Source organism: Malus sylvestris, chromosome 12, assembly GCF_916048215.2.
Source record: "Malus sylvestris chromosome 12, drMalSylv7.2, whole genome shotgun sequence".
NCBI classification, from domain to species: Eukaryota; Viridiplantae; Streptophyta; class Magnoliopsida; order Rosales; family Rosaceae; genus Malus; species Malus sylvestris.
The window spans coordinates 19,942,683-19,953,747 of NC_062271.1; the positions used below are offsets into that span (position 1 = coordinate 19,942,683).

The following is an 11,065-nucleotide window of genomic DNA, read 5'->3' on the forward strand; positions in this document are numbered from 1 at the left end:
TACCAAACACCTACGATAAGCAACACTATTTACATACATGTGAAAATCTATTTACAACCACATTTACAATGACTAACATATTTACAATAACATACATATATATATAAGTGTTCAAGTGATGAGGTCACTAGATTCTAATGCGGAGTTCACAGATTTCTATGGGTTTGAGTTAAAATGTTCAATTAACTCGCTCTAAACTCCGATGAATTACAGGGTTGCTACCTGCCAGCAACTCATCAAGTTCAGTACGCACAAATTCTTCGTATCCACAAAAGCACAAATTCTTGTACTTCCGAAAGCATCCGCAACCCAATATAAAACTAAACAAAAACCTTAATAATACATGAACCATAAACACAAAATAAATTCCCAGAACAAAAACCTCTCAAAAACCAAGCTTGCAAGCATAAACACACAGGTTTTCAATCTTTATGTGCTAAATTAATCCATTTCCACAATTAAAAATTTAAAACCAATAAATTTGTACATTGAAAGTCATGATATCAACTGCAGGGCCCAGAGAAAAATGCAACTGCACATAAGCTCTTAAGCACATTGAAAGTCACGATATCAAAGCAATGATGAAACTTCTTCACATGATATCATTTTGAACCATACCAAAGCATATGAATTTTACGTGATTTTGTCAAGGGTAACAACTGGTGCAAGAATTAAGATAGAAAACAACGCTGGAATGATGAATTAGGAGAACATAAGGCAGGGATTATGACTAAAAGTACCTAAACCCTAATTGCTATCGGTACTACTGTCTTTCAAATGGATCCTCAATTTCTGAAATCATAGAAAAGAATCGCCTGAAAAAGTTATGAAAAAAAAGTTCAACCATGTACAGGTACCAAAGAAAATGCTTTTTTCTAAGATTTATTGATTTATGCTTGAGAACATGTGAACAATCAGCAAGAGCCACAACTGATTTAGGCATCACCCAAACACTGAATCAGATAACACAACAATTGACGATCTAACACCTCACCACTTCCTTAATTAAAGGTGGAAACATAGGGTACGAAAACATGATTTTCAACATAAAAAAATAAAATAAAGAACGCGTTAAAGGCTTGAATTGCAGGTGCACTCTCTCAGTTAGTAGCAAATAATATAGTCATGCTGCTTAACCATGATAAAAATGAACAATTGTGGATATATATGTCAGCTCCAAGAATCAAATCAAATCCATTTGTATACTTCCCCATTCTATTTTCTCAGCTACTAATTCTGCATATACATAATCAAAATGAATTATCAGCCAAGTGCACTACACATCATAAGTTTTGAGATTATTTTCTCACCAGAACAACAGTTAGAATTCTCTGAAGATGCAGATGCACACAGATCTATAGTTTTCGTCAGGATCTGTGACAAAAACATAAGCACACTTCTTATTTATAACTAAAAGAAAGGTTTCGAAGTAACAAGATTCAATACAGACAAATAACTCAGGGTCCTTCAAAATTCCACAACAAAAAGCAAAAATTACATAAAAAAACTGTTAACAATTTTGAGAAACAGAAAGTGGGTGATAGAGTCCATAACCATACCATCAAATTTTGGTAACGAATTGTTGAAAATTTGAAAAAAAAATAGTTAAGAAAAAGCGCGGGAATAAACCCTATGCTGCTGGGAAATTGGGAATTGAAAGGAAAAGAACAAAGGCCAGTCTCCTGGATTTTGAGGAAGGAGAGAAAGTCGTCGTCGTCTAATTCTTCACAGCCTTTGCGTTTGCCGTGCTTCGCACCGTCTGGTTTTACTTTCATTGAAAAATTAGAGAACTGAATTTGAGGGCGAGAGAGAACTCACCGACTGAGAAAGGGAGCAAGCAAGCAGAGGTTGCGGACAAAGTCAGTTTTGATTTGAGTGATTCGAAGCTGCTTTGTTTTCACCTAATCCCCAAATCACGCTCTCCTCTCTTTCTCCCCAAATCGACCGCTCAATCCCCCTTTTCTCCCAGAATTCCTCCCCATTTTTCTCCCTGAAATCCTACACCCACCCCAAACCCTGCAAACCTGTCTGTGACACCGACAACACCCCTAACCCCAAACACAGCAGCCCAAGCCTTACCCCAAACCCAACGGACAAAATTGCCCTCCCAATTTTTGATAATAACCCTTCAACCCAGCCAGAGATATGATGGCAGTGTGTAAATAAAGCAAAATTGATGACCAATCATTTAGCTACAGTCAAATCCCTACTCAACTTTAAAATAGACTAAAAAATCTGCCCGCACTTCGCTGCATAAATTGAATGTATTAGTTGCAATATGCATGAATAATTTGCACAGAAATATGCACTAAAAAAGCGGTAGGAAGGGAACCACACCCTTAAATGCGCCAATACAAATATCACACATTTTATCAAAGCAAAAACACACATTAATGCCTCTTCACATAAACTGCAAGCCAAGATGCGGAAAACACATTTGCATATTCCTTCAAGGAAAATTTCTAGGCCTTTGTTATATTATGTATTAAAGAGAACAAAACTTTATCCCCCAAACACTAAATTTGTTCACTTGACTCGCAATCCTCTTGCAAGAATTGTAAAACTCAAAAGCTTACTCTCCAAAACCAGAAACAATTAATTTGTACCATTCACATTAGGGGTGGGTTCAAAAAACAGAAAACCGAAAAAACCAAAAACCGAATTGAACCGAAACCGAAAAAACCGAACCAAATGAAAAAACCGAACCGAATTGAAAAAACCAAACCGAACCGAACTGAATTCTTTTAGTTCGGTTCAGTTTTAGTGATATAGAAACCGAACCAAACCGAACCGAACCAAATTAATTACATTAATTTTTTTATTTAATTATTTGTTTTGGGTATTATTTCCTAAACCAAATTTGTAAGTTAAAATGTGCTAAACCCAATATGTTGCCAAACTTTAAGCTCAAAATATTAAAAAAGGCCTATAAAAACTCTAAACCCTAACCTATTATTTCTCCCCCATATATGGTTCCGGAACCAAACCTCCTCATGAAGTACCTACATCCATTTCCATAGCACTGTCTACTTCTGCCCCAGCTTTCTTTTTCAAATCTACTCTCATATAACATGTAACAGAATCCATAAACATTTATTTCGGGTAGATTACTTGCGTAATTTGTGATGGAAAAGAATCCAACACACACTAAATAAATCTACCCCGCATTACTTTTACTAATCAAGTTGTCAACATACAATTACAAGCAAACAACCCTGATCTTTGAACAACATCATACAATTTAACTTTTTCTAAGTCATTTGTACGATTTTTGTGTTGTGAGATTGTTCGTTTGGACTTTGGAAGACTTGATTGATGATTTTAGTTCAACTTTAAATGTTTATTTTCATTGTCTTTGATTATAGTTAGAATGCTTATGTTATAATTGTGTTGGAGCTGTTAAAACTTAAAATTTCAAAGTTTTTCATTTTTTGAAAAAAAAAAAAAACCGAAACCAAACCGGAAAAAACCGAACCGAAAAAAAATGAACCAAACCGAACCGAACTGAAATTTCGGTTTGGTTTTGGTTTTGGCAAAAACCGAACCGATTTGAACCGAACCCACCCCTAATTCACATGCCTGTGCAACATATGCCTTACATTGGAAAAACGTCTAAACTCGAATACAAATTTGTAATCATGGACGGATTTTGTTTTACATTTTTATAATCAAGTAGCAAGTAAAATCACAAACTTGCAACAATGAAACACACAACATATTGTATGGAAACTAACCGTAGAGGTCTAGGAAGCAAATTGCGGCATAAGTTGAAGCTTCTTGAACAAATTGAAGGTACTTTAGCCTCTGTTTCTCCTCCTCAGTCAAAAAAATTACAAAAACATAGTTTTACTAAAAAATACATGATGAAATGGATACATAGTTTTCATGCAGAGAGAGAGTACTTTAAATCTTTTTATAGAATATGAGCCAACTATTAAAAGATATCTAGCATTATATTTTAGGTACATGTACAATACACAGATTTGATGTGTGCCTAACTAAATCTCGTAGGATTGTCAATTGGCCAAATATAATTGACAACAATTAAAAGAAAGCACTTTTAGTTGGTTAATTGTTATAAACTATGGAAATTAGAATGAAAGTACCAAACTAAATCCCAATCAAAACAAAAGGTCTGCTTGACCAAGTTTAATAAACCGACATAGATGAATTTATCTATCATTATTATTTGTCGTATATTTGTAGCTTCATCTTCCGTCTTTTCTTTACTTTCTCAATTTTCATCTTCCGTCGTTTTCTTACTTTCTAAATTTCTCTTACACTACATCATCCATCATTCAATGAATTCACATTTTAGATAAAGACAGAGGATTCCTTATTGACTCTAATCCTCACTAACCAACCAAGCTTAAATGCTACATTTTGCTCAAATTAAATAAATTTTACCCCTCTCTTCCCCCATTTTCCATGCAATTCACCACCCAAACAATGCAACAAAAAATCAAAAGAAGGGAGAAAAGATTGGCATAGATGGTTAAAGTTATTTACACCAAAAAATGTTTTAGATTTTTGAAAGAAGTTTTACATGAAATGTATAAATTGGGTGAATCAAGCTCTTGGAAATCTTTGAACAACTTTATGAGCCTAATTTGTACAATTGAAAATGAAGTGTGTAATCAAACTTCATGAGTCTAATTGAAAAAATTAAAGACCAGTTTGAAAATAAATTAAAAAGCTGAGAATATGCTGTAAAAAGGCATTCAGCTATGCATTTACCTGCATAGTTTCAAGTGGCCTGGTATATTCTAGCAATTGAGCAATCGACTTTGTACATAGGTGCTCAGTTGCCTAAAAAAATAACAGAAATGAAATAAATTGCAATATATTGGGAATACTGGTATATAAAACGTAATTTTCAAAGTAGATTCAGGCTAATTAAAATGCCAAACCCTTTCAAGTAAGCTTGGTAGCCAGTAGCCACTGATCAGGGTGTGTTACAAATAGGAAAAACAAAACCAGATGAACAACAAAATGTAAGTCGTAATCTGCAGAAGATTAATACATTCAATAAGTAAATGAACCGAGAATGAAAACATCTAAAATTCTATTAATTAAGTACAATTACCAAAAGAAACTGAATTAAATGTCAAAAGTGATCCATTGAGATAAGATTGGTGGCATCAAAATCACTAATAAAATATGCATAAACCAAATATGCATCAAAATCATTAAAACTTGACTTCACTGGCTTGTCAGAATATAAAAAATTCATACAATATTGTTTCCAAAAAACTTGTTCAAAGCAAAAACCATTCACCTCTAAGCCTCTCTAACCATATGGCAGGGTTCCGCATTTAATGGTGAATTAAAGACCAATGCTGGTGGTAGACCAAGAGTAAGTGTAACGCGACTGCAGCAACAAAAACACAATTGAGTTTCATACTACAGAAATAAATGATAAAAAAACACATATTTGCACCCAATGCCTTGTTTTTTTTTTTTTCTTTTTCTGTGCAGTATAAGAATAAAAAAAGATAACATTCCCCTGAAACCAAATTCATCCCCCAATTTCTTGCAACAAATTTCAGTAAATACGAACGCCCCAAACTTACTAAAAGATTTTCAATAACCTTCTTTCATTGCAGGGTCCAAGAAGAACCAAACCATTCCAGGAACTCACATTGCAAACATAATAGAACTAATTCAAATATGAAAACCCATAAAACACAATCTGACGGTTTACTGATTCCCATTCATTTGGTGTGAAGACTCTGTTTGTGTTAGTAAAAAAACTGTGCTTCGACAACCGACCTTGCTCCTAAACAAACTGCAAAAACATAAATTACATGATGAAAATAGTTGAAGGTTTTTCTTTTAGTCGTAATTCAAAAAAATCAAAATTTCAACATTGCCGAGATGCGTCTTTGTCAAGACAATTTGATGTGTCTTGGCAAACATCGGTCGTACTTGGTATAAACATTACCATCATATTTGATCACTACGAAAGGCTATACAGAATCAATTCATAATATGAAAGATCAATATTACATCAATTCGATTACGATTGGTAAATGAAAAAGGAAAGTTCAAAAGTACATCAATTCGATTTCACTGCAAACTATCACCATCTTCTTTTAAGTTTTATAAATTATGCAATTTCCGAGCATGTATCGCAATTCGTCATAGTGATTTCATCAATTATTTCAAATTTCATCAATTGTTATACAATTCAATAAAAAGAAACACGAATTAATTGTAATACCAAAAACCAATTTCATCCTCCATTAAAGATATTTAGGTACACAAAGAATCATCACTATATTTGACATGAATTTGGTGGATTCGAAACACAATAATCTCATGCAACTAAGATCATCTAATACTTTCAACACTATTTGCAACTCAACTTCAATACCTATCATTGATTAAGAATTAATTCCTAACCCATTACTCAAAAACCTAAATTTCATAAGAAAATCAAGAAAAAAAATTTGAGCAAAATTATTGGTAAAACTCAATAATTGTTTCTAAATATACTGACACACCCTGATCGAGATCGAGGCATGCTGGCCGTCACGTGAAGGTGATGTAGCCATGTGCACAGTGCAGAACAATAAAGATAAGAGATGTACGAATAAATAAAAACCAAAAGCTACTAATGTGCACTAATAAGCAAGAAGTGTTAGGAGTAAGATACAAGTGTAAATGCTCCTAATCAGAGCATAGAAAGTCTAGTGCAGTCCTTGAAGGATATTTTGTGAAAAACATGTTCATTTGAGCAATATCTATAGCATGCAATTAACAATTAAAAGGCGGAATCATGCTTATATGCACTCAAAACAAAACATTACCCATGAAATTCAAAGCCTAGTAGATTGGTGAACCAAGACTCAACTCAAGAACAAAGTGAGTTGAGAAATTTATACCTTTTGTTGATTCCTCTTTGCATAAGCAAAGGATAATCACCCAAGAGATAGGGCCTTCATTCCTTGCTTCTTAGCTCCATGGATTTGGATGGAAGAATTGGTTTCTCCAAGTTCTCAAAGTTGAGAACCTCTAAGTCTCCACACCAAGGTAAGATTTTAAGAAGAAATGAGTGACCTAGAGGAAGTAAGATTGCTAGCTATTTTCCTCTAGGGTGGCCGGCCTCTTTAGAGAGAAAAGAGAGCTTGTGTTCTCATCCTTTCCCCAAAAACCTTGAATGAATTTTGGCTATAAAGTTCTTTATATAGTCCCTTCATTTAAGTGACCTAAAGAACCAAAATCCTTTCTTTCATCATATGGCCGGCCATATAAGGGATTTGGGCTTTTGGGCCTTTGTGAATCTTTATTCATTAAGTTGTCATACAACTTAAGTCAATGGGCTTTGACATTCGAAGCCCATTGGGCCTTGAGGTCCAAAACTATCCCGAGATCTTTAACGAACTTATTTGTTTGATTAATTAACATATTAATTAATCCTAGCCATAAATAATTAAACCATTTAATTATCCTTACTCATCTCCGTTGTTTCTTCAATCTCTACCTTACACGGTGTACGATCCATTAGGTTCCTTTTAGCGAGGCAGTGGGCGATTGTTACTCTTAACGATCGATTGTGAATTGAAACTTACTTTTAATTCTCCCTTTAGTGATTACTCGCCTTTAGGGCTACCACAAACCATGAGTGACACCTAGTAGTATGTCATGGCTACCCAAGCTAATCAGAAGAGGTGGATAACCTATTCAGTTTAGGATTACAATGCAATACGGTCTTTCTCTAATACAATACTCTTGACCACATTGTTTGGTTTGATAGTTTATTCATGTCTACTATCCAATGTGATTCTTTTACTTATATGATTACCTTGAATGTTATTTGGAACGACTTCCTAAATCTCATTCATACTCTGGCCAGAGATTCTTAATCATATCATAGAGTATTCTCCCTCAAACGGTTTGAAGGTTAGAGATCTCTTGTTGCGCATTCATTTACCTCCATGGCTAAGTGGCTTAACCCCAACTATGCCGTGGACACCCGTGAATGGAGTGACTTTGACATAATCAAAGATCAAGGACCTAACCACAAGACAACTATGATGCCTCAGGTCAAAGGACTACTTTGCATTATCCCAACCATGAGTTCTCATGTGACATGAGTATGAGAACTCTTCGTTGATCGTGTTCAGTGAACTCATTCCTTATTGAGCACCTACGTACTTGTCTTGGTGTCAGTCACACCAATGACTCGAGACCAGTCACTCTCACTAAGAGAAGACATAGCACATACTGATCTTAACGGACCGTCAATGCCCAATTGGCAATCCTATGATCAGGAACGTTTAGGATATGTATACGAAAGAGAATGGTCTCATGAATCTAACTTCTTTAGATCGCATTCTCCCAATCACATATTCCTTGGACTTATCGTTTAAGCATAAAACATTTATATGAGACGGCTTAAAACAATAATCTTTGCCCTTGATATTAAACTATATTAGTTTAACATGTGAAATGTCCGTAAAGTATCATCATATGATTGGTTTTAGGGCACATTTCCAACAGTCCTGTAGGACAATTACTAGTTATACAGTACCAGAAGATGTCCTACAAATATTTTATTATGTCAGAACTGCCGAAATCCTCAATGCCACCAACAACAAGCTTACCTAAAACCTGGAGGGGCGCAAAACAAAAAACGTGAGTGGGCAAAAACAAATGTTTTACAAAACCATTTTATTTCTCAAAAGTTCTAACCTCTCGCCGTAAAACATGTATAATTTTCCTAGAATTAGAATATAACATATGCATAAATATATATATATATATATATATATATATATATATATATATATATATATATATAAAATTATCTCAATTCAAATCATGCTTCACATAACCATATTCATAAGTATGTCATGCCAAGATATAAACAGAATAAGTAACTCAGGTGAGAATACATTCATGGAAATTAACATATTAGCCGAAACCCCTGTAGAAGTCTGTACGGCTGAATTCATAGCTCATTAATTAATCTAGCCGGAGTCACTACAATGACCTATACGGCACTACACTGCACACAAGTCGGAACCAATGAAAATGTCTGTACGATAAGATTGGGTGTAATATAATTATGCTTAATACTACGCTCTCATAATAGTTGGGCGATAAATCGCTAGTCACCTACGAGTCGGAACTACTTATGATGGTCTGTACGACAAGACTGTGCACCTAAATTGGATCAAATATGAGCATATGGTGTGGGATGTGACATTATAGACAGGCCTGTGTCATATCTCTGGTTAAATCACAATCACCCTAGGTGCAGGTTTATGAGCTCAATGTTTCTCAATTAATCACAACCGTTATTCACATTCACAATTCATAAACTTACCTGGGCTTACCTGGGCTTACCTGAGCATCCACAACACCACAATTATATATTATGCATCATGTATCAACTCATATACAGAATATAAATTTATATGCATGGCATCTCAAGGCATACTTTCATTTAAACGCATTTTCTGGGAAAATATCAAGTATATAAGTATATACTGAAAACCAAAAGCCCACTCACTGATATGTCGAAGGGTCATAGCCCCTGAGCTTCGATTGATGGCGCTTGTCCTCAGGATAGGTCTCACCTATATACGAAATAACTGAATAAATGTTATTTAAAGCACATAACCAAAACTAGATAATAACTTCTCATACAATGCTCAAATGGGGTATTTGAATGTACCACTGAGACCTACTCAACCTCAGGAACATCCCCATATTTTTAGAAAATTTTTCCGACGTCCCACGCTCCGGCCAAGGCATGGCCAGACGCGTCCCCACGCGCGGCCCACCCTGACGGAATCCTTAACCGCCGTTAGGGAATATTCCGCTAAAAATTAGAATATTCCGTTAAAACTAACCTGACGCTGTTAGCTGCCGTTAGGAATATTCCGTCAATATCGACGGAATATTCTCCTTTCTTCTCTAGTGAATCGCCGGTCCCCGTTGCCGGAAACTGGAAATTCGAAAAAACCTTATTTCTCACTCATTTTTGCACCAAAATCCATGAAATTTGTCTCAAAAAGAAGCTTAGAGTGAGTACAACACAAACTTACCACTTTCAAGCTTTGAAATTCATGAAATCTCGTCGGAGAAGTCTCGATAGTCCGGCCAAACTTGAAACTCGTCGATCTCGACTTCCCAACGTCCAAAACACTTCTTTTTTTTTTTCTCCGAGCTTCGGGGGAGTGATCTAAAGCTTCCTATAACCTTAGAATCTTCCAAAAACTCCACATTTACGTGTGCATGAACAATACATCAAATATGGGGTCCTTTGTTCTTTGGTTTTCAAAGGTTTTGAGTTCAACCAAGGGTATGGTTGGATTCCTGGGCTTGCTAGGAGTTCAAAACCACCCTTCAAACCTTCGATTCGTGCCTAAAATGCTTGATCCAAGGTTTGTCCGTACAATGTACAGATTTTGCAGAAAATTCAAAATGAAGGAAAGAGAGAGGTCTGAGTATGCACGTGTGGTGTGTGTGTGGGGTCCTAGTTAGGTCACCAACCAGCACAAAACCTTAAGTGATAGGAGCATATTTATGTGACTTAGTTAGCTTGTTCTTATGCAATTATGTTGTTATTTCTTAGTTAAATTAGTACTTTAAGCCATTTTCGTGTGTTTGTAAGTCTAAAAGATTAAAGAAGCAAAGAAGTGCATTTTGGAGCATTTTGGAGCAATTTTGGGCATGGAAGGAATATCATATGCTTGGAGCAAGAGAGATGGATGAAATTGAAGACCTAAAGATGCTAGGATTCCTAATTGAAGAAGGATTCCTAATTGAAGATGGATTTCTAGAAGAATGAGGATTCCTATTTGAAGTAGGAAAATTAAGCCAAGGTTTCCTATTTTTGTTTGACCTTTCCTAATCCTAAATGTCCCTAAGTTCCAGCAACATTGAAGGTCTCCTATGCATTTTAGGACACAAACCAAAGTATCCTTGCACCGTATAAGGCCTTGCCGTGGGTTGTCTCCCTTTCCTCTTCCTTGCCGTGCAAGAGAGCCATCCCTTTCCTATTTTTTGCCATAAATCATATTCCCTTTTCAATTAAAAGCCTTTCCTTTTC

At 35.4% G+C, this 11,065-nt stretch overlaps 1 long non-coding RNA gene across 2 annotated transcripts; it reads right to left on the minus strand.

Annotated features, from left to right (window-relative positions):
• LOC126591801 (uncharacterized) lies at window positions 1–3,877 on the minus strand. Of its 2 annotated transcripts, XR_007612508.1 has the most exons (3): window positions 1,819–2,741; window positions 1,311–1,374; window positions 1–1,236 (listed from the first exon to the last, which is right to left on the minus strand). It is a non-coding gene; the product is annotated as an uncharacterized LOC126591801 (long non-coding RNA). The 2 variants fall into 2 exon arrangements; XR_007612507.1 differs by having other exon boundaries at window positions 1–1,374; window positions 1,819–3,877.
• Between the last annotated feature and the right edge of the window lie 7,188 nt (window positions 3,878–11,065).